This window comes from Pelodiscus sinensis, chromosome 2, assembly GCF_049634645.1.
Source record: "Pelodiscus sinensis isolate JC-2024 chromosome 2, ASM4963464v1, whole genome shotgun sequence".
In the NCBI taxonomy this organism is placed as follows: domain Eukaryota; kingdom Metazoa; phylum Chordata; order Testudines; family Trionychidae; genus Pelodiscus; species Pelodiscus sinensis.
The window spans coordinates 168,650,630-168,670,790 of NC_134712.1; the positions used below are offsets into that span (position 1 = coordinate 168,650,630).

Genomic DNA, 20,161 nt, shown 5'->3' on the forward strand with positions numbered 1-20,161 from the left:
CCCTTCCCTCCCAGTCCATTTAACAAATCCATTTACCTGCAATGTGAATTTCATGCACCAAATGTTGATTGGTCTCTCTTCTTGGATAAACTTGAAAGCAGCAGTTTCTTGGAGGATTTTATAATTCACTTTTGTTCTTCTCTACGTCCCTTCTATTATCTCTTTTTCTTTCTGGATACCTCATTATGTCACTTAACTATGAATTAAACATATGTGAAAACACAAATATAAACGTATCTGGTTTGTATCTTTACATTTTGTAAATGATTTGCTTTATTTAATTTAAAAACTAGCACAACTTTAAAATTAAAGTTAGTCTAACAAAGTATGTACTATACAGCTATCATTCACAGGTTGCAAATATCAGGCCAAAACACCCCTTCCTGCACCAGGCTGAGGCCAAGAGGAAAGAAATCTCAGTGAGGATCCCTGAGTATCATGGCTCTACTGGGGCTCTTTTTGGCAGTAGGTCATTCCTACCATGCAGGCAGGCGGAAAGACAATACAGAGTAGGTTTCTAGGGTTGTCAACTCTGACTGAAGCTATTCTGGAGATTCCACCTCCCCCCGCTCCCACCCCCTAACATGTCATAATGTCATTTTCTTAAAATTGCCTATTAAAATCTCCAGGCTTATTTTCAAGTCACCAGAAGAGCCATGCCAATTCCAGGTGATACCAGGCGAATCCTGGAATGTTGGCAACCCTTTTGGGTTCACATGTGGCAGAGAACTTCTATGTGCAGGTCTTGGAGATGTGATCTCATCAGTGATATCACCATCACGGTCATTCACAAGATCTGCATTTTAATGTGAGTAGTTTTATTTAAGTGAGTAGTACCACGGACTAATTCACACTGAATTATTTAGTCAGCTCTAGCACACATACCATTACCACTCTGAACTTCATAGAAACAGTGAGATAAAACTTCCTACTCCAAAGGACAGGCCACCATCTTCTCTAGTTCAAGTAGGGGGCCTAAAATGCTGCGATTCTTCAAGGTCAATGGTGCACATAAACATGAGTTGGTGTATTGCAATTGTACTGTAATTGTAGGGCCCAGGCCTGCAAGCACTTAAGCATGTGAGTGCTTTTATAAAAGTGAAAGCAACGGTACTATTAATTTAAGCAGTTATTCCCATATGTAAGTTTTGTAGTATTGACACCAGTATTTGCTGAAAATGTTGGTGTTTTTCATCAATTATTGATAAATAATTTAAAAAATATATAAATTATGCACAAATATTACACTACTTCTAACAGGAACAAATGGGAAGTTCTTAGGTGGCCTCTTGATTCAAAAGCAAGATCTGAGCTTCTAAGAACCCCTGATATTTGAGGATAGGTTTTGTGAATATGTATTGAACTAGCTAAGATTTTCCAAAGTTATTAGTGATTTTTGGTGCCTCCATTTTGGGGCAGTTTAAAGACATTTAAAGAGATCTGATTGTCAGACAGTGGGCGCTTGCACTTCCTGGAAGTCAGGCTGGGTTCCTTAAATTGGACACTCAAAATTACTAATCGTTTGATAAAATCCATTATAAAGCATATGAGTGCTACCACCCTCTCCTGGATGTATTCTGAACTATATGGGTACATCTACACAGCAACATTATTTTGAAATAACGAGTTATTTCAAAATAACGTAGTCTGCGTCTACACAGCAGACAATTATTTCAAAAGAATGTTGAAATACTGTCAAGCCGGACTTCTTACTCTGACTCCTGTAACCCTCATTTTATGAAGAGTAAGGGAAGACAGAGGAAGAGTGCTCTATTTTGAAATAAGTGCTGTGTAGACACTCCCAATTTCAAAATAAGCTATTTCAAAATAAACTATGCAATTGACATAGCTCAATTTGTGTAGCTTATTTCAAGTTAAGCCCTGATGTGTGGACGCACCCTATGAGTACATCTACACCAGTGGTCCCCAACGTTTTGGGGCTGCCGGGCGCCTGGGGGCGGGGCTGCTCACGTGCCACGTGTACAGGGGCGGGGCCGCTCACGGGCCACGTGCTTGGGGGTGGGGCCAAGCATGCGCCGCACGCCCGGGGCCGGCACCTGCATGTGCCGTGACCCCGGGCAGGGGCAGCCCAGGTGTCGCGCGCCCGGGGCCAGCACCGGCATGTGCTGTGACCCCGGGCAGGGGCCGCCCAGGCGCCACATGCATGGGGCTGGCACCGGCATGTGCTGTGCCCCCGGGGCCAGGGCCGGCACCAGCATGTGCTGCAACCCTGGGCAGGGGCCGCCCAGGCGCCGCATGCATGGAGCCGGCACTGGCATGCGCCACGACCCCGGGTCAGGGGCCGCCCATGTGCCCGGGGCTGGCACCTGCCGCACGCCCGGGGGCGGGACCAGCCCAGATTGCTCCGCGGGCGCACATAAATGGCCCGGGGGGCGCCATGGCGCCTGCGGGCACTGCGTTGGGGACCACTGATCTACAATGCAATGCTATTTCAGGATACTAGAGTATCCTGAAATAGATATCCACTGTCTACACAGCAAGCCTGTTATTTTGGGTTTGCTATTCTGATGTCCCTGTAAACCTTATTCTACGAGGAGTAAGGGACATTTCAGAATAGCACTTTATTTAGAAATTTGGCAATGTGCAGACAGCTCCAAGTAATGAAATAAGCTATTTTGAAACAGCATTGAAATAAGATACACCAGTGGTTCTCAAACTTTTTGGGCTCTGGAGCCCTTTACATGCGTAAAAATGTATGCAGAGCCCTGGCGGTCCACTGATTGTATGTGTTGTACCTATCTATGTTTCCAGTTTGTCTACCTCGTGGAGCCCCTGGAGATGTCTCGGGCTCCGTGGAGCAGTTTGAGAAACACTGAGATATGCAATTTAAGCTATGCAAATTGTGTATCTAATTTTGAGTTCTGGTGCTCTGTAGATGCACCCTAGAAGTGTGTGTCATGTTTGCTGAAAGTTAAAGATGATTTCTCCTGCGGCTCATGCTGTAAGAGTTTGTGCTAAGTAGCAGGATCACCTGAATGCTGCTTATCCTTTTTTAAGTGAAAATTATGTTCTATGTAGAAACAGCTAAAAGGGTGCTGTTGCAAAATCATTCACTGCAGCCAATGAAAAATCTCTTAAGATTGTTAGAGCAAAAGTACTGAGGTTTCTTTTTCAAAATTCTGTACATTTTAGTGATTTTTAAAAGGGGATGTACAAAATGGAGATCGTGGGAAGAAACATGATCACAGCATGCCATGTAGATTGTAAAACCCCAAAGATTACAGAAAGAGCATGAAAGATGCGCACAACGCACAACGGTGCGTCCTGCATTTTGCAGGTGCTGGTAACTACTCAGCATTCCTTCAGAGATACTTCGCAGATTATCTTGGGGCTTCTTGCAGATGCAAATTGGGTGTGTGGCCAGCAGGAGGAAGGAAGAGGAAGTGAGAGCAGCAGCAACAGCAGCAGCAGCAGCAGTGTGTGTGTGTGTTTGAGTCTGATGATGGGATAGAGTCAGAAATACCAAAACAGCAGCGGTCAAAAGCTCAACTTCAATGGTGGGAGAGGCGCGGGCCGGGGAAAAGAAACCACGGAGTTGCCAGGCGCTGGTTGCAGCAGGGCAGCAAACTTGCCCCCGGCGCCGCTCTGCACTTGGCGGCCGCTGACGGTGGAGCCGGGTTTTGTAAGGTACTCGCCTCTCGCTTGGGGCAGGTCTGCGGGGAGAGGCGCCGCTGCGGGGGGCTGAGGTGGGGCGCGGCAGGTTCCCGCGCGGGGGATGCTGAGGGCAGCGGGGGCGGCGCTGGGGGAGGATGCCGGCGGCGGGAGCAGAGCCCGCACCTGGCCGCGGCTGGGGAGGAGGGAGACGCGTCCCGGGGGCTGCCCGGCCCCGCAGGGGAGGAGGCGGCGGCGGGTGGAGCGCGGCCGGGGCAGGGGGGAAGCGGCTGCCTGACATCGGCGCTGAGGAAGAGGAAACGCGGCCGCCCTCCCGCGTGCTTGTCAGCGCGCCCGGCTGCTCCGGGTCAGGGCGCGGGGCGGCTGCTTTGCGGCTACAGCCCCGGGCCCGGCAGCTGCGCGCGCGCGCGTGTGTGTGTGTGTGTGTGTGTGTGGGGGGGGGGCTCGTTCACCTCCCCGACCCGCCCTTTCACTCGCGCCCCCGTGACACCGCCTGCTCCCTCTGCCCCGGCTCTGCTCCGCCCCTCACCCCCTGCCCCAGGCCTCCCCCTCCCAGTCACACCCCGAAAGAGGAGTTCAGGGCTGGGCGCTGTGTTTGTAATTGAGTGCTGGGGGGGTTGATGTCTCTCCAGCCGCCCGCAGATCCCTCTCTGCTGCTCCTCTTGTTCCAAAGTGCTGGGCCGTGGCAACTTGGTCTCAGAGACGGTTGACCTCATAAAGTGGGTTGGGAACATCTGCGTTAGCAATTTGCGTGTCCTCTGCAAATGCACTCAGGCAAAAGCAGGCTGTCTGCAGAGCAGTGGGTAGTTGTGTGTCACTTGGGCACGTGTGTCTAATGCATTGGGGGGGATCATCCTGAAGATTTGAGAGACTCTTTTAATATGTTGGTGGAAGGTGGTTGAACTAAAGGTCCTTGCTCTCCTTTCTCCTCCAACCCAATCATAGATTTGAAGCCTAAAGAGTAAGGGTTCTCTGCATACAAACTTGTTCTGGTTTAGTAACTGCTGATAGTAGCATGGATGCTCTTTTTTTCTGTTTAAGAATGGCTTATTTTGGTTTAATTTATATCTGTTTCTAAAATGTACAAGATACATTGAAATAAGGTTGATTGAAACACAGTTAAGAACTACAGTACAGCATCTTGCAGGGATTATCAAATTAGTTTAAAAAGACATCTTAAATTAAAGCAATGCAACTCTGCATCTAGGCCAGCCCCTTAGTTCATTGCAGTTAGTCACCTTCTGAGTTCATGCCTTCTCTCTTTGCCAAGAACTTTTAGTCAGTTGTAAAAGAGCTCTCAGTAAGGGGTTGCCTTTTCTAAGATTTGTACCCATAGTTATACAAATAATCTGAGGATGCATTTTCATATAAAATTATTGTGCTGGAATGTGGGTGGAAATTATGCATAACCATGGTGCACAACCCCTTAAACCAAGTGGGTATGAAATCTAAGAAGTGGAGTGTTCCGTTTTTTTGGCTTAAAGCCCTTGCAGTTTATGTTGATTATCTTTCCCTTGCAGAATTAACACAACTGTCCAGCTCACTCTTGAGAATATAGAAAATAAATTTCAAAGTTTCGGAAAAATAGCTGAGTACATTTGGGAAGAGCCATATTTTATTATTTTGTAAGCCTTCCTCTTAACTTGTCAAGGGTAAAATGTAGGACAAACATGGAGAAGACAGAGCCAAAGAAGATAATGGTGCCAGAACTGTATAATGTGCTAACTTCTTTAATATAGACAATATTGTCTATAATTTGAACCTCATTTGTGGTGTAAATACATACATTTGAAATACCTTTACAAGTATCTAGTTTTTCTTTAGACTTTGAGCTTAGGCTGTTGCACTGTCCCTTATTAAAATCTTATGAAGGGAAAAGTTAAGGATGACTACAACAAAATCCTTTATTACTCAAAGTGGGATGTGGGCTAGGCAATTGGATTGACTAGCTCATCAGTGAATGGGGTACCAGACCATGCTCTTTCTACATGTTAGAGATCATTCAGTGTTTATTGCTAACTGGCTTCTTTAGTGACATGCCTCCTAAGTAGCTCAACCTATGCTGACTATTTCTCAAATGCAGAAAAATACCTGCATTTTTCCTGGCTCTTTTCATGCTCAACCTTGAGTTCAAATTGTCTGTGCATCAAAACTATTCTGTTTTCCAAGCCAGCCAGTTCCATAATGGAAAAAGAACTATTTAATTCTAGTGATATATTTAATAGCTGTAATCTGACTGTGTAGTAGTACATAGGTAGTAAGGAGAAAGAACTAGTGGTAATTTACTGGTAAACCTCACTGTGGTGTAGCATTAAGGAAGCACATATGACAACACAAATTTTAGGGAGTGATTAAATCATCTTGCAGCAACTTTTAAAATTTACTTGTGTGTGTTGGGTAATAAAGATTAGCATCGCGATGCTGCATTAACTGTATTAAATAGATACTTTTGGCAGATATAGCAGTTCATGTAGATCTTTGACTATCTGATTTGATTTAGTAATCTAGAGATCTGTGTAACTGTCAGTTTCTGTAGGCAGTGAAGCTATACATTTAAATGGGCTAATCATTTTTTGTAATCCTATTGAGGATCACAATGTAGCATTATACATTTTATGTCTTCTCTGTAAATTGCAGTTTAGGGAAGAGTGTTGCTGGCTGAGTTTCTTTGATAAGAAGTAGAAAATAAATTGAGGATTTTTTCTACTCTCTTGATTTTTGAATTTTCCAGAAGTTGTTGAATTACACTAGAAAAATATAATGGAATTAAAGCTGAATGGATTTTGATGACTAGCTAGGTGGACTCTTTTACTCATTGATAGAGCAACTGTATTTTTATCATTGAAAGTAACTAGTTTAACAATGCATTTTACAGATTACATATGGAAAATATTTTTAGAAATGCAATAGATTGATGCAAAACAAAACAAAACAATACTTCAACAATGATCTACTCAATTCCATTTCTTAGCATTTAAGTGTATTACATTGAGTTCATTGTACTGTCAGAGGACTTGATTTCCCCTCCCTTATTGCCAACTTGTTACATGCTCTCTACCAGTGTATAATAGAAAAAGTAAGTGCTCCTAGAGGTTTAACTGTTACTGAAATGCTGCTGCATGTATGATACTTCCTTATAGCAATGCCCTTCTGTGGCAAATTGCAGATCTACAGTGCTGATGCTCCACCCTTCCTTCCGCTCTTTGTTTACTCTCTTAATAGAAATATCTTTGATATTAGGTTTGAGCTCACACATTTTCTTTGCTATGAAGGTCAGGCTTTTCAGAGGTGTTTGGATGTGATCTCATATTTTCCATGTTGTTACAGATAATGCCTGATTTAAATATTGTTTCTTTTGTAAAATATAAGACACAAATTTAGTGCATGTGAAAGTGAGGGACTGACATCCTTACGCATAACTGTGATTAGTGCAAGCTTTCTTACACAGCTCTTCCAGTCCTCCTCCATGCTGTCATGCAGTATGTACCTCCAGTTACTCCAACATTGGGCCTCACCTTTGTTGAATAGATTAGCAAGCATAACATGAAAGTCTCTTGTGGTTCTGTGATTTTGGTAAGGATTCATTTGAGATTATGAGGTCATGAAACACAATTTCCTCCCCAATCTATGACCCTGTTATCACTCGAATTCAGGTCTCCAGAAGCAAATGATGCATTTTGCTGCTGATAAATTGGAAAGGGTTTGGAGAAGAGCCACAAGAATAATTGAAGTATTGGAAAATATTATTTATAGTAGGGGCAGGGAGCCTTTTTTTGGGTTGGTGGCCGCTGACCCACAGAAAAATCAATCAGAGACCGCACACAAGTGAGAAACAAAAAATTAAAAAAAACAAAAACAAACCGCAGAAGCCCCTCACTGAGGCAGGCGCCCCCCCATCCCCCCGAGAAGGAGACATTCCTCTCCAGAGCCTTTGGTAGATTTTATGTACTCCAGCCCCGTGGAGGGACAGTGGGGGGACTGGAGCACCAGCATGAGCATTGCCTTGGGCCGGATCCAGCCCCTGGGCCTTAGGTTCCCCATCTCTCATTTAAAGACTCAATCTATTTACACTGAGGGGAAAAAAAGAAGGTTAAGGGGTGGCTTGATCACAGTCCATAAGTATCTGAGTGGGAACAGAAATTTGACAATTATCAAATTTGATGATAGAGAGCACTTCACTCTTGCAGAGCTAGGTACAAGAAGATCCTGTAGTTTGACAAAGTCAGGCTAGAAGTAGGAGAATTTCTTTTTTTAAACCAGTGAAGTTAGTTAAACATTAGAACTGAGGTGGTGGTAGATTCTCCATCACTGACAATTTTTTAAATCAAGATTGGATGCTTTTAAAAGAGATGCTCTAGTTCAGACAGAAGTTAACTCAGGGGAATTCTATGGCTTGTATTATATAGGAGCTTGGAACTGATGGTCACAATTGTCTCTTTGGCCCTTACACAGCTCTGAATTATAGTCAGTTAACCTTATTGTTTGCCTGAAGTTCTTGTGTGCTATATGTCATTATTAAAAAAAAACCTCTCCTATAAAAGATGATGGATTTTTAAGACTCTTGGAGACTGAAGTGTGCCATTCATCCACAGAAAAGACAGTGGGCAATGCAAGCTTCTTCTTACCACCCTGCCAGTTCACATCAGTGCTGGTCTGAAGGGACAAGAGGGAAGGTGGAAAGAGTAGTTCAGCTCTCTGTGCCCATGGCAAGCTATTGCCTATAAGTGTTGCAAGACATAAAAGGGTGATTTATGAAGAGGTTGGCAGCCCCCATGTTAAATTTCACCTTTTTATCCAATTGCTGTTCAGAACAGTATTAACTGGGAACTGAATGCTACAGGGAATTGGTAATATGTTTTACCTCTCTTACTGGTTCATGTCTAGTACTAAGGTATTGATTTTTCTGAAATTGGTGTATGGATTGCCATTAATTTGTGCCGCACGAGCTGATGGGCCATGGAAAGGAGGGAGGTCTTGCAGTTTGCTCCTTTTCCATGCTTCTGTCTGCCAAACAGCTAAAAATCAAAAGTCAGCTAACAACGTCTTTCATATTTCTTGGTGTCAGTTTTCCATGTAAACAACTGCTGTAGTGGGAAGAGGGATGTAATTGATGGCTAGTGGAAAGGAAGGAGGTCTGTACAATTATTTGTGATTGAAAGCTGAGGTGCCCCAGAGGCACTCTGTATGCAAAGATATAGTGTGGAGAAGTTTGGAAACGTCGCTCTTAGCCATTACCTTAACAGTGACAGGGTGCGGTCACACAGACCTTTTGTGCTTATTTCCTGTGTGCTTGATTGTGCTACTGACACTCATGTTCTTTCTCTCTGGGGCTCCTACCACTCTGTCCTGCTGGGCCAGATTCTCAGGTTTCCCCCAGACAAGGCACAGAGTTGGGTTGACCCTAACCCATGTGGACAATGCAGACATTGAGCCACTTCAACGCTGGGAGAATGCCGTTCTAGGGCAGAGCACCTAGAAAACCAACCCCCCAAAGGGATCAAAATGCCAATTAAATCCATCTTTCTCAGAGTAAAATTTTTACACGAAGAACGCTCGTGAGCATGTTTGCCCTCTTTATCCATGAATGAGAGATTATACATACTGATCGTTCCCCCCCCCCCCCACGTAATAATTATTTACATTGGGCTTTTTAGTAAACAAAAATGATTTAAGGACAAACAGTAGGATGTCTGTGGTTGCAAGTGAAAACAGATCAAAGTAAGTTACAGAAGTAAAATAAAAAGACACATATAGCTAGTTCTAATATATTCAAGTTTATTACAAACTTACCCTAAAACCTGCTCTTGTTTTAGGCACACTTTCAAGAGAAAATATGATCTTTTACTCTGACTTGGATCCCCAGCTCTCCCTTTGAGTGTTGCCAGACAAAGACAAATGGTCTGATGGCTTCCCATTGTTTTTAGACTTTCTCTGCCTAGGAGTCTTTTGTTCTGTATCCTCACTTCCCTGGAAAATTACCTGGCCAAACTGGTATCCCAGTACTAGGTGGTATGGTCACACGTCTTCCTGGAACCAACTGTTGCTTAGACTTAAAGAGCAAACCAAGCAATTTACAAGTCGTTAAGTTGATCACCCAGTCAGTAAGGTTGATGGCTCTCATTTGCATATTTAAAACCGTGAACAATTTTATACTTCATATTTCAAACTTTACATACAAGAATGATACATGCACCAAAATAAGATATACAGATCCAGCAGATTGTAACATTAAAATGGATAGGTTACATGAAATATTTTATCCAAAGCGTCTAAGAGTCATGCATATTAATATCCATAAGCCAATTATATAAAGTATGGGAAGCTCTTGTCATACTTGGAATTGTCATGTGGCTTATGCAAAAGGAGTTAATCTCAGTCCAGTTCTCGTGAGCAAGACAAACTGTGGGTGCATGAATTTCCTTTGGAGTTTTCTAGTTGGCAATGGAGAATACTTTGTGTGTGTGTATGTTACTCATACTAGTGTAGACTCCTTGTGTGTGTCTAGACTACATGGCTCCGTCGACGGAGCCATGTAGATGAGTTTACTAGACATAGCAAAATGAAGCGGCGATTTAAATAATCGCGTTTCATTTACATCAAAATGGCCACCGCGCTGTACCGACGATCAGCTGATCCGGCACAGCGGGGCACTCTAGACGCGCCGCGGTCAACAAGGGAAGCCTTTGTCAACTGCTTCGGTATACCTCATGAAACAAAGTTTATCAGAGCAGTTGACAAAGGTTTCCCTTGTCGACCGTGGCGCATCTAGACTGCCCCGCTGTGCCGGATCAGCTGATAGGCGGTACAGCGCGACGGCCATTTTGATGTAAATGAAACACGATTATTTAAATCGCCGCTTCATTTTGCTATGTCTAGTAAACTCATCTACACGGCTCTGTTGACGAAGCTATGTAGTCTAGACACACCCCTTGTGACTATACATCTCGCCAATGGGAATGTGGAGCCGGTGCTCAAGGTGGGGGAAGCACATGGAGCCCAATGGCCTGCTTGCCTAGAATCTGGGCTTGCTGGATGCTTCTGGGGCACACAGTGCCAGAACAGATAGGGACTCCCCAGTGGTTTTCAAAGCGAGAGTTGTAACCCAGCTTTAGCCAGCTGCCAGGGTCTCAGGGTGCTGAGCAAGGCGATCCAGCGCTTTACATTCTGTGACCCAGTGCTGGGTTACATCCGAGAGTTTGAAAACCACTGGTGTACACTAAAAAATTAGATCAACCAAGCTATTACAGTGCTCAGGGTTGTGAAAAATCTTCCCTCCCCCCGGTGATGGTAGTTAAGTTCCCACATAGACAGTGCAAGGTTAATGGATCTTCTGTTGACCTTGATATCACCTCTTGGGAAGGTGAATTAACTACCCTGATGGGGAAAAAGCATTCCATTACTGTGTAATTGTCTACTCTGAAGAAGTACGGTGGTGCAATTGCAATACCACAGCTCTGTCTCTGTAGCTTTTTAAGTGTAGACATCAAGTTTAAGACTGGAGATTGCAGATGGAGGTATACAACAAAACAATGAGACCGTATTGGTCTATATGATAGGGCAGTGGTCTCCAATCTTTTTAACCATAAGATCACTTTTTCAATGTAAGTGCAATGTAAGATTTACCTCAAACCCCAAAACCCTTCCTCCACTTCCTTCCTGCCCCTTCTTTAAGGCCTGCCCCTGCTCCCTCTCTTCCCTGAGGCCTCACCCTGCTCGCTCCATCCTCACTACCTTTCACCAGGCTCGGGTAGAGGGCTGGGGTGCAGGCTCTGGTCATGGGCCAAGGAGTTTGGAGTGAAAGAGGGGCTCTGGGCTTAGTCAAAGGCAGGGGACTGGGATCCAGAAGGGGTTTCAGGGTGCAAGCTCTGGGAAGGAGTTTGGGTGCTGGGGGACTTACATCTGGGGCAGGAGGTTGGGTGCAGAAGAGAGTTCAGGACTGGGATGAGGGTTTAGGATGCAGGCTCTGGCTGGGCACTGTTTAACTGAGACGGCTTCCGGGTGGAGGAGCAATGGGGTTAAGGCGGCTTACTCCTTCCCTGGTCCTGCCCTGCTCCTGAAAGCAACTGGCATGTACAGCAGCGGCTCCATGGCACCATGTGCTGCCCCTCATCAACAGGCACTGAGCCCACAGCTTCTAGTGACCACAGTTCCCCTTTGCACAGTTCCCCATTCTCACTACTCCAAGAATTAAATTTAAGCATAAGAGAGAAATGATAATTATGAAATGCACAGACCTGTCAAATAACCCACTTTGCAAGCAGTAGAAGTAGTAACAACAACCCCCCACATGTGTGTTAGGTCGGGAGATGAGAGGGAAGGACAATTTGTGTTTGTGAGAGAGAGAGACAGACACACACACAGTGTGTGAGAGTGACAGATTTGCATTGCCGAACTCCCTCCATCCCCCTCTGCGTGGAGAGAGGGTACAGACATGGGGGGGGACACACACCCTGACAAAAGTGCCACCCCTCTTCTGTCTCCCACAAACGAGACAGCAACCAGAAGATTCCCAGCGGATCAGCTCCAAGGCAAAGCGTAGGAGCAGTATGACAGTGGGTGGAGGGGCAACTGAAGTGCCAACACTTGAAAGCTTTCTGGCCAAACTAGTCAGGATCATCTGTCAGTGGCTCCAAGATCTACCGGTAGATCCCGATCTACTGGTTGGTGACCACTGTGATAGGGTGTGGAATCAGTGCACCAATGACTTAGCTGTTGTCTAGTTTATTGTGGGCATCACAGGAAAGGAGAGTTTTTAAGGAGTGCTTTGAAGGAGGGGATGTGAAAAAATGAAAGCAAAAAACAAGCCACAATCTTCTATAATTCTCTCCTCCTGAGCCCCTGCCATACCTGCATCACTGGAAGCAGGATTTTATATTACTTGATAAATGAACATCTTCATTGTAGAAAGTATTTTGTTTGGGTTTCCTCCGCCCCCTCAAAAATGGTTGCTAAATCCTTACATATGCTTTTATCTTCTGTTCTGCTTCTTCTTTTATCTTCTGTTCTGCTTCTACTAGATTGAGAATTTGCTGCATCTTGTATAGCTTGGATATGTCTTTCGAAATAGTTTTTTTGGCCATCATTTACGTTTATTTAGAATTAATCCACTTGCATTTTTTGAGAAGATATTTTAGTTCCCAAATTAGGTAACTTTGACTTTATTAAGTATTTGAAAGAGATTCTCTCATATGTTTCTTGCATTATCCGCAGACTTCACAAATGTGTAGTTGCCTATGTACTTTCAGGATCTACAGCTCAAATTATTACACAGACATTCAGAGTACAGAACAGTCTGTGAAATGATACATCACATTTTTAGTTGTCATTTTAATATAGACATGTTAAATCATAATTTTTCTTCTCATTCTTGTTTTAATTACAAGGGAGACTTGGCCAGTGTTTCTAAGAGGAAACTTTAGATTCCTGAAGTGTGATTGTTTCTAACTGTTTAAAAAAATAAAAACAAAACAAAAAATCAATGTGTGCCTCTATTGGGCAGATGATCTCATTTTACACATATTATTGATGTTGCAGATATTGACAAAATATTCTCGCTGCCTATTTTTAAATCTGTGAAATTTACAAAATGTCCCTTTTATCAAATCAATCCAAAATTTTCAAGTTAGATAAAAGCAAATCAATGCAAATGATTCCAACAGGTAAATAAAGCAACACAATCCATATGAAAATCATATGCGAGCCTTAATTTTTAGTAAGTTTTGCAAGTAATGCCTAAGGTTACCATAACTGAAAGTGTTTAGAGGTGATTTTTCAACTGTACATTTAACAATGCTTTGTCTCTTTCACTGTTCCCAGGTTGAATCAGTTAGACCTCCTGATTCTGCCATTACTTACAAATATGCTTAAACTTAAGCATGTGAGTAGTTCCATTTGTCACTTTCACATGCAGAAAGTTACACATCTGTATAGGGTTGCCAGGTGTCCAGTATTTTGCCGGACAGTCCGATATTTGCGCTTTTTGTCCAGTTAAAAAAAATCAGAGTGTACCGGACATGTGCAATGTCCGGTATTCTCTGATTTTTCCAGCTGCGCACCAGGCGGAAGCCTGGCGTGGACGGGGGAGTGGCTGGAAGGCGGGGTCACGATCGGCCCTGGGAGCCTGTGATTGCGCAGAAGCCTGGCGGGAGCGGGAGGAGTGGCTGGGAGTCTGCCCCCGCCAGGCTTCTGCGCAATCACAGGCTCCCAGCGCCGATGGCAGCCCCGCCTCCCAGCCTGGGAGTCCCAGCTGGGAGGCGGGGCTGCCATCGGCGCTGGGAGCCTGTGATTGCACAGAAGCCTGACGGGGGCAGCGTATTTTTTGGGAGACCATCTGGCAACTCTACATCTGTAAAATGTTTACTGTTTTGGGGCCTAATTTGGTTTCCCTGATGTTGCTTTGAATTTTCATGCAAATATTTTGAAACTTAACTGTAAAAACCTTCACAAAAATTGGTAGAGACATTTTGAGTGTGTGTATGTGTGCATGTGGAAGTGAGGAGAAGAGATGTGTTTATCAGAAACAACTTAACTTGTTTTAAGAAACTGATTAGATTTCAAATTGGCAGTGTCTGCTTACCTATTGTTGGACACTGCTTTGATGATGAAGATCCAGTCTAGATATTCTGGTATTTATTTTGTATCTAAAATGAAAAATTTTATTCCGTCTACAAATATTCTGTGTCACCAGCAAAAAAGAACAGGATTTGTGGAGTGCTGGATTCTAAGTTAGATTCATACAAATAATCAAGTCAGTCCTACTAATGTTATAATCTCATGTTGAAGATCATTCTTTAAAATGTTATTCCATATATTGAGATGTACTCAAATGTATTGCTTTTAAATTCCATAGAAAAAAGGAGTTTATAAATAGTAAAATCCTCTGTCTTCTGATTAGGCGGTACTGTATGAAGGTGATGGGTTGCCTTGTGTTTCTCTTCTTCACTCACCGAAAGGAAAAGAGAAATTATTATAATATAGGCTGATATACTCTTTTACTCTTCACACTGTTGCATGTATTTGTTACATTCCCATAGCATCTTTTCCATCACTTTTATTTTTTGGAATACAGTCACATACTAGTTTTCATAGCAACAGTCATGGCTTCAGCTGGAAATTGAAATCTGATAAGTATTGGCTCAGAGCTACAAAAGCAGTTTATCCAAATGTCCAAATACTGAGCCAAACCAAGGTTACTTAAAATCCTCTCTCCACTCCCAAACATAAGTACTAATCTCTTCATTCTGGAAATGAAATTCAATATACTATTCGGCCAGTAGGCACTCAAAATACTAAACTCCCTGTCCCCCTCAATTTTCTATTTTTGCTTTTCCCCCTCTTGAAGGGGAGAACTGTTGTCTAACTCTATCCCCTGTAGTACAAGCATGTACCTCATAATCAAACGTCACCTTAGGAGCAGACACATGGAGGTCCTTCTTTACTTCCTAAGCTAACAAAAATTTAGACTCTAGACGTGGGGCCTACATCTAATTTGTGCCTTTAAGTGAACCTTCTTTGGTAATCCCCTCTTGTATATACACATCTCTCTTGTTGCTGTAACCCTTCCCTCCATGGAAATTGTGACGATTGAAACAGCTTCTTATTAGTCAGCAAAGGATAGCGTGTTTGGGCCATTATAAACAGAAGTAGTTACAGCACAGTAGAAGTTTATAGGAAAATTACAAAACGGTCAAAATCTCCGTTTTCTTTATTTCGCTTCAGATTTGCAAAAATGACCCATGCTTGTGGCAAAATCTGCAAAACCCTGTGGTTTTTCTTTTCGTGTATTCTGTGTATAGCTAAGAAAAAAAGATTTCTGAGTGAAATTGGGCCCCTTTTAATTGAAAGATTGCTCTAGCTTAGAGCAAACAAGTTAAATTTTTTAAAAGGTACATTGAATTTATAATTTTACTTGTTTTTAATGTGAAAACCATCCGTTTTGTGGGAATTTCACTAGAAACGAAAATTTGAATCACAAAATAATGAAAATTAACATGTGAAACTTTGAAAGAATAAAATGTATCGTTTTCACACAGAGCAGAGCAGTATAAACAGTATAATAATGGCTATACTGGATCAGATCGGGGTTAGTCTAGCTCACTATCCTGTCTTCTGAAAATGACAGGGGGCCAGCCAGATGCTTCAGAGGGAATTAACTGAACAGGGCAATTATAGAATGATCCTTTCCCTGTTCTCCACTCCCAGCTTTTGGCAGTCTGAGGTTTAGGGACATCCAGTGCCTGACCATCTTGGCTAATAGTCATTGATGGATCTCTCCTCTGTAAACTTATCTAATTCTTTTTTTAAACCTTTTATACTTTTAGCTTAATTTCCCAGCAAGTCTCACAGGTTGATTGTATGTTGCCTGAAAAAGTGCTTTCTATATTTGTTTTAAACCTGTTGCCTATTAACTTAATTAGGTGACCTCTGGTTCTCGCATACCATGAAGGACTAAATGACATTTTTTTTCTCTTTCTGCCATTTATGATTTTATATATATCAACCTCCCGCTTACTTGTTTCTTTTTCTAAGATGAAAAGCTCTAGTCTTTTTGATCTCTCCTTGTATGGAAATTGCTCTATACTTCTAATCATTTCTGTTGCTTCTTCCTGTATTTTTCCCATTTCTTATATATCTTTTTTCAGATGGAGTGACTAGAACTGTATGCAGTATTATGTGTGCGTGTATCATGGATTAATATAGCCACATTATATTACACTGCTCTACAGCCAAAATGCTTCTGAAATAAATGTAGTCAAACTTTACTAATTCTGGGTCACTGAGAACAAAAATGATGCTTAAAATTGTTGATTGGCTCTAGTTTTCAAGATATGCTATTGGGTCAGTATATACGACCCTTGACTTGGGAATGGCAGAGGATAAGTGAGTTATAAAGGGAAGGGATCTCAATTTAAACCAGAAATCATTAAAATACATCTTTGACTGGATCTATGAATAAATCTATGACTGGGTTTGGACAGTACTTGCTTTTTAGGCAAAACAATGAATGCAGCAATCTGAAGCTGGTATTGCATCATACATGATATGAATTGCATCATGTTATTCCTAGAAGTCATGGATGATGTAATCATAACGAAGCTTACATCACTCTGCTGAACAAATTGCCCTATATCAGCTCTAGAAATCATACAGTGTTGTGCTCTCTTATTTGTCAGTGTTTGATTTTGCAAAGGGACACATTTCTGTTTAGCCAAAGTGAATAGAGATGCCTCGTACTTGTGTGAACAGTGCAGATAACTTCTGCTATGTTTGTGGTAAAGTGACTTTTGCATCACAAAAGCACAGTATAACCACTATGGTTAAGAAAACCTATCACCTTTATTTTGGCTGCAAAATTGGAGATCAGGTCAAGAGGTGGGCACCACACATATGCTGCAACACTTGTGCAACAAATCTTCGCCAGTGGTTGAACAGGAAAAGGAAATCTATGCCTTTTGCAGTGCCAATGATTTGGAGAGAGCCAACAGATCATACCAGCAATTGTTACTTCTGCATGGTGCCTCCAGTTGGGAAAGGTGTGTCAAAGAAGAAAAAGTGGACTGTGCATTATCCAACCATTCCATCAGCTATACGCCCAGTGCCCCACGGAGAAGGAGTGCTGGTTCCTGATGCACCAGAATCATTCTCACTTTAGTCAGACGAGGAAGAGGAAGAGGATGAAACTTCTGGTCCTGAACCATCAATGTCACAGGACCCACATTTTCTCCCATCCTCCTCCTCTGAACCACACCTTATAACTGTGGTCCCCAACATGGTGCCCACGGGCGTCATGGCGCCCGTGGGGGCATTTGTGTGCGCCTGCCACGTGCTCGGGGCTGGGCTGGCCCCGGGCACGTGGCACATGCATGGTGCTGGAGTCGGCCCCGGGCACATGGCGCACGGTGAGTGCCAACCCCGAGAGCGCTGCGGATTGGCCGCCCACGCTCTGGGCGCGCAGTGCTTGGGGAGGAGGGAGAGCGCCGGCCCCGGGCGCGCGGCACTTGGGGGGGGAGAGCGCCGGCCCCGGGCGTGTGGCTATGGGGGGGGAGGCTGCCTCCGGGCGCGCAAGTGTCCCCGCCCCCTGGCGCCCGGCGGGCGAACGGCCACGCCTCCTGGCGCCCGGCAACCTCAAATGGTTGGGGACCACTGCCTTATAACACAAGGTGAACTGAATGACCTTGTCAGGGATTTGGAACTACCCAAGAGTAAGGCAGAGCTGTTGGGCTCCAGACTACAGCAGTGGAATCTCCTGGCAGGTGATGTTAGGGTTTCCATGTTTCGTGACCGTCAAAAGGATCTTGTCCTATTCTTCTTCATGGAAGGTGATCTGGTAGCCTGCAACAACATCGATGGTGTGATGGCAGCCCTCAACATCGTTCACGATCCAGATGAGTGGAGACTGTTCATTGATTCATCGAAGACGAGTCTTAAAGCTGTTTTGCTGCATAATGGCAATGTTTTGCCATCAATTCCAGTTGGTCATTCAGTCCATATGAAGGACTCCTATGACAACATGAAACAACTTTTGAGGTGCATAAACTATGACCAACATCAGTGGCAGTTTTGTGGCGATTTGAAGGTTGTTGCTCTCTTGCTTGGTCTGCAGACTGGATACACAAAGTACTGCTGTTTTCTCTGCGAATGGGATAGTCGTACAAGAGATTCCCACTACATCAAGATAGATTGGCCACTCCGACAGTCATTGGAGCCTGGGAGGAAAAGTGTTCAGCATCCACCACTTGTTGAATCAAGGAAGATTTTACCACCACCCTTACACATCAAGCTGGATCTGATGAAGAACTTTGTCAAGGCCATGGACAAAACACAAGCAGCTTTCAAGTACCTCTGTGGAAAATTTCCAAGGTTAAGTGAAGCTAAGATAAAGGAAGGTGTCTTTGTTGGTACTCAGATCTGTGAACTTCTTCGAGATGATGCATTTGACCATGCACTGTGTGCCAAGGAAAAGACGGCATGGAAAGCCTTCCAGTTAGTGGCAATACATTTTCTCGGAAACAACAAGGCAGACAACTACAGGTTGTTGGTGGAAAACCTCCTCAAGGCATACAAAAGTCTTGGTTGCAACATGTCACTAAAGATACATTTTTAGCACTCTCATCTAGATTTTTTTCCACCGAACTGCGGAGCAGTGAGCAACGAGCACGGCGTGCGATTTCACCAGGACATTGCAACAATGGAGAAACGCTATCAGGGCAAATGGAGCTCATCAATGCTTGCAGACTATTGCTGGACAGTGACAAGAGATGCTCCATTTAATGAATACAAGAAACAAGCCAAGAAGCACCGACTAGACACTAAACTATGTACATAATAGTTTTTTTGCCTTTTGTTTCATAATACATTTTATTTATATAACCCTTTTGCTGATTTTTAAAGTGTTACATAGACAGGACAGGTGAAATATTATCATGTAAAGCAACCATAAACACATGAAAAGACCTAGGTTTACAAAGTTATGATTAAAACTCTACAATCTACACAATATACATAGACGTAAAATGTAAAAACTTAAATATCTTGGAAACAGTAGCCAATCAGTTGTTTTAATTGTCATATTTGAATTCAGCACATCAAAATACATAATAAAGAGCACATTTTATCTCTGAAGCAGACGACGTCCAAAAAATTGTAGACCAGTGATTATTTTCCTTCTTATTTTTCCTTATGGTTCCTAACATTGTTTGCTTTTTTGATTGCTGCTGTGCATTGCACAGTTATTCAATGTTTCATCTAATCTTTTCCATTAATGTGCAGATCTTTTCCATCTATGTGCAGAATAATTTCTTTATGTACAGATGTAACCACAATTAGAAACAAAAAAACCACTAACTGGGAATGGTGGATAAAAATAAATGATTTTTTAAAAATAAGATTTTTTTAATTTAAATTGGATTTTTAATTTTTTTTCAAAATGTAATCAATAAAATACTAAATATCTAATTTAAAAATAAGTTATAATTAAATCTCATCACAAACATGCTGCACCTACACTTACAGTCTCATCAGTATGAATGAATGGCTCTAGTTTGTCCAGTCTAGCTACTAGCTCTTGCTTTTTGAAAGTTCTGGCCTTCCAGAAACAGTTTCTGTTTCTCAAGCAGACTAAAAAGTAACATGGTCAAAGGCAGACACAAGCTGGTTAGGATTGTTTTTGTTCTGTGCTTATGTGGTGGTGGGCCTTGGCCACGCATGGCAGAGAAGTTAGTTAAGGTATTGTCTTAGAGACAGAGGTACAATATCTAGGAAAGGACAGAGGCAGCATAGCAGTGGAATCGACTGAAAAGAAAAAAGGAAGACCTTATTCAGCACACACGGAGTTTCCTATATTCCCCCACACGTTTGCCATAGAAAAATTGCCATGGCTTCTAGGAGTAAAAGAGAACCACTCTAGGAATATTTTGAAGAAATTCATTCGTGGCTTAAAAAAGTAAAACGTGTGAAGTGTCAGCAGTGCAAGAAGATGATGCAGGGCCTAATTCAAGAATGAAACATTATAAGGAAAACTGCTTATTGG

General features: G+C 43.0%; 1 protein-coding gene across 1 annotated transcript in view; it reads left to right on the forward strand.

Annotated features, from left to right (window-relative positions):
• The first annotated feature begins 3,390 nt into the window (after window positions 1-3,390).
• ELMO1 (engulfment and cell motility 1) overlaps window positions 3,391-20,161 on the forward strand; it is a 449,588-nt gene continuing 432,817 nt past the window's right edge. Inside the window, exon 1 of the mRNA XM_075921743.1 lies at window positions 3,391-3,648. The gene's annotated coding sequence lies outside the window, so the exon portion shown is untranslated. The remainder of the gene's footprint in view (window positions 3,649-20,161) is intronic.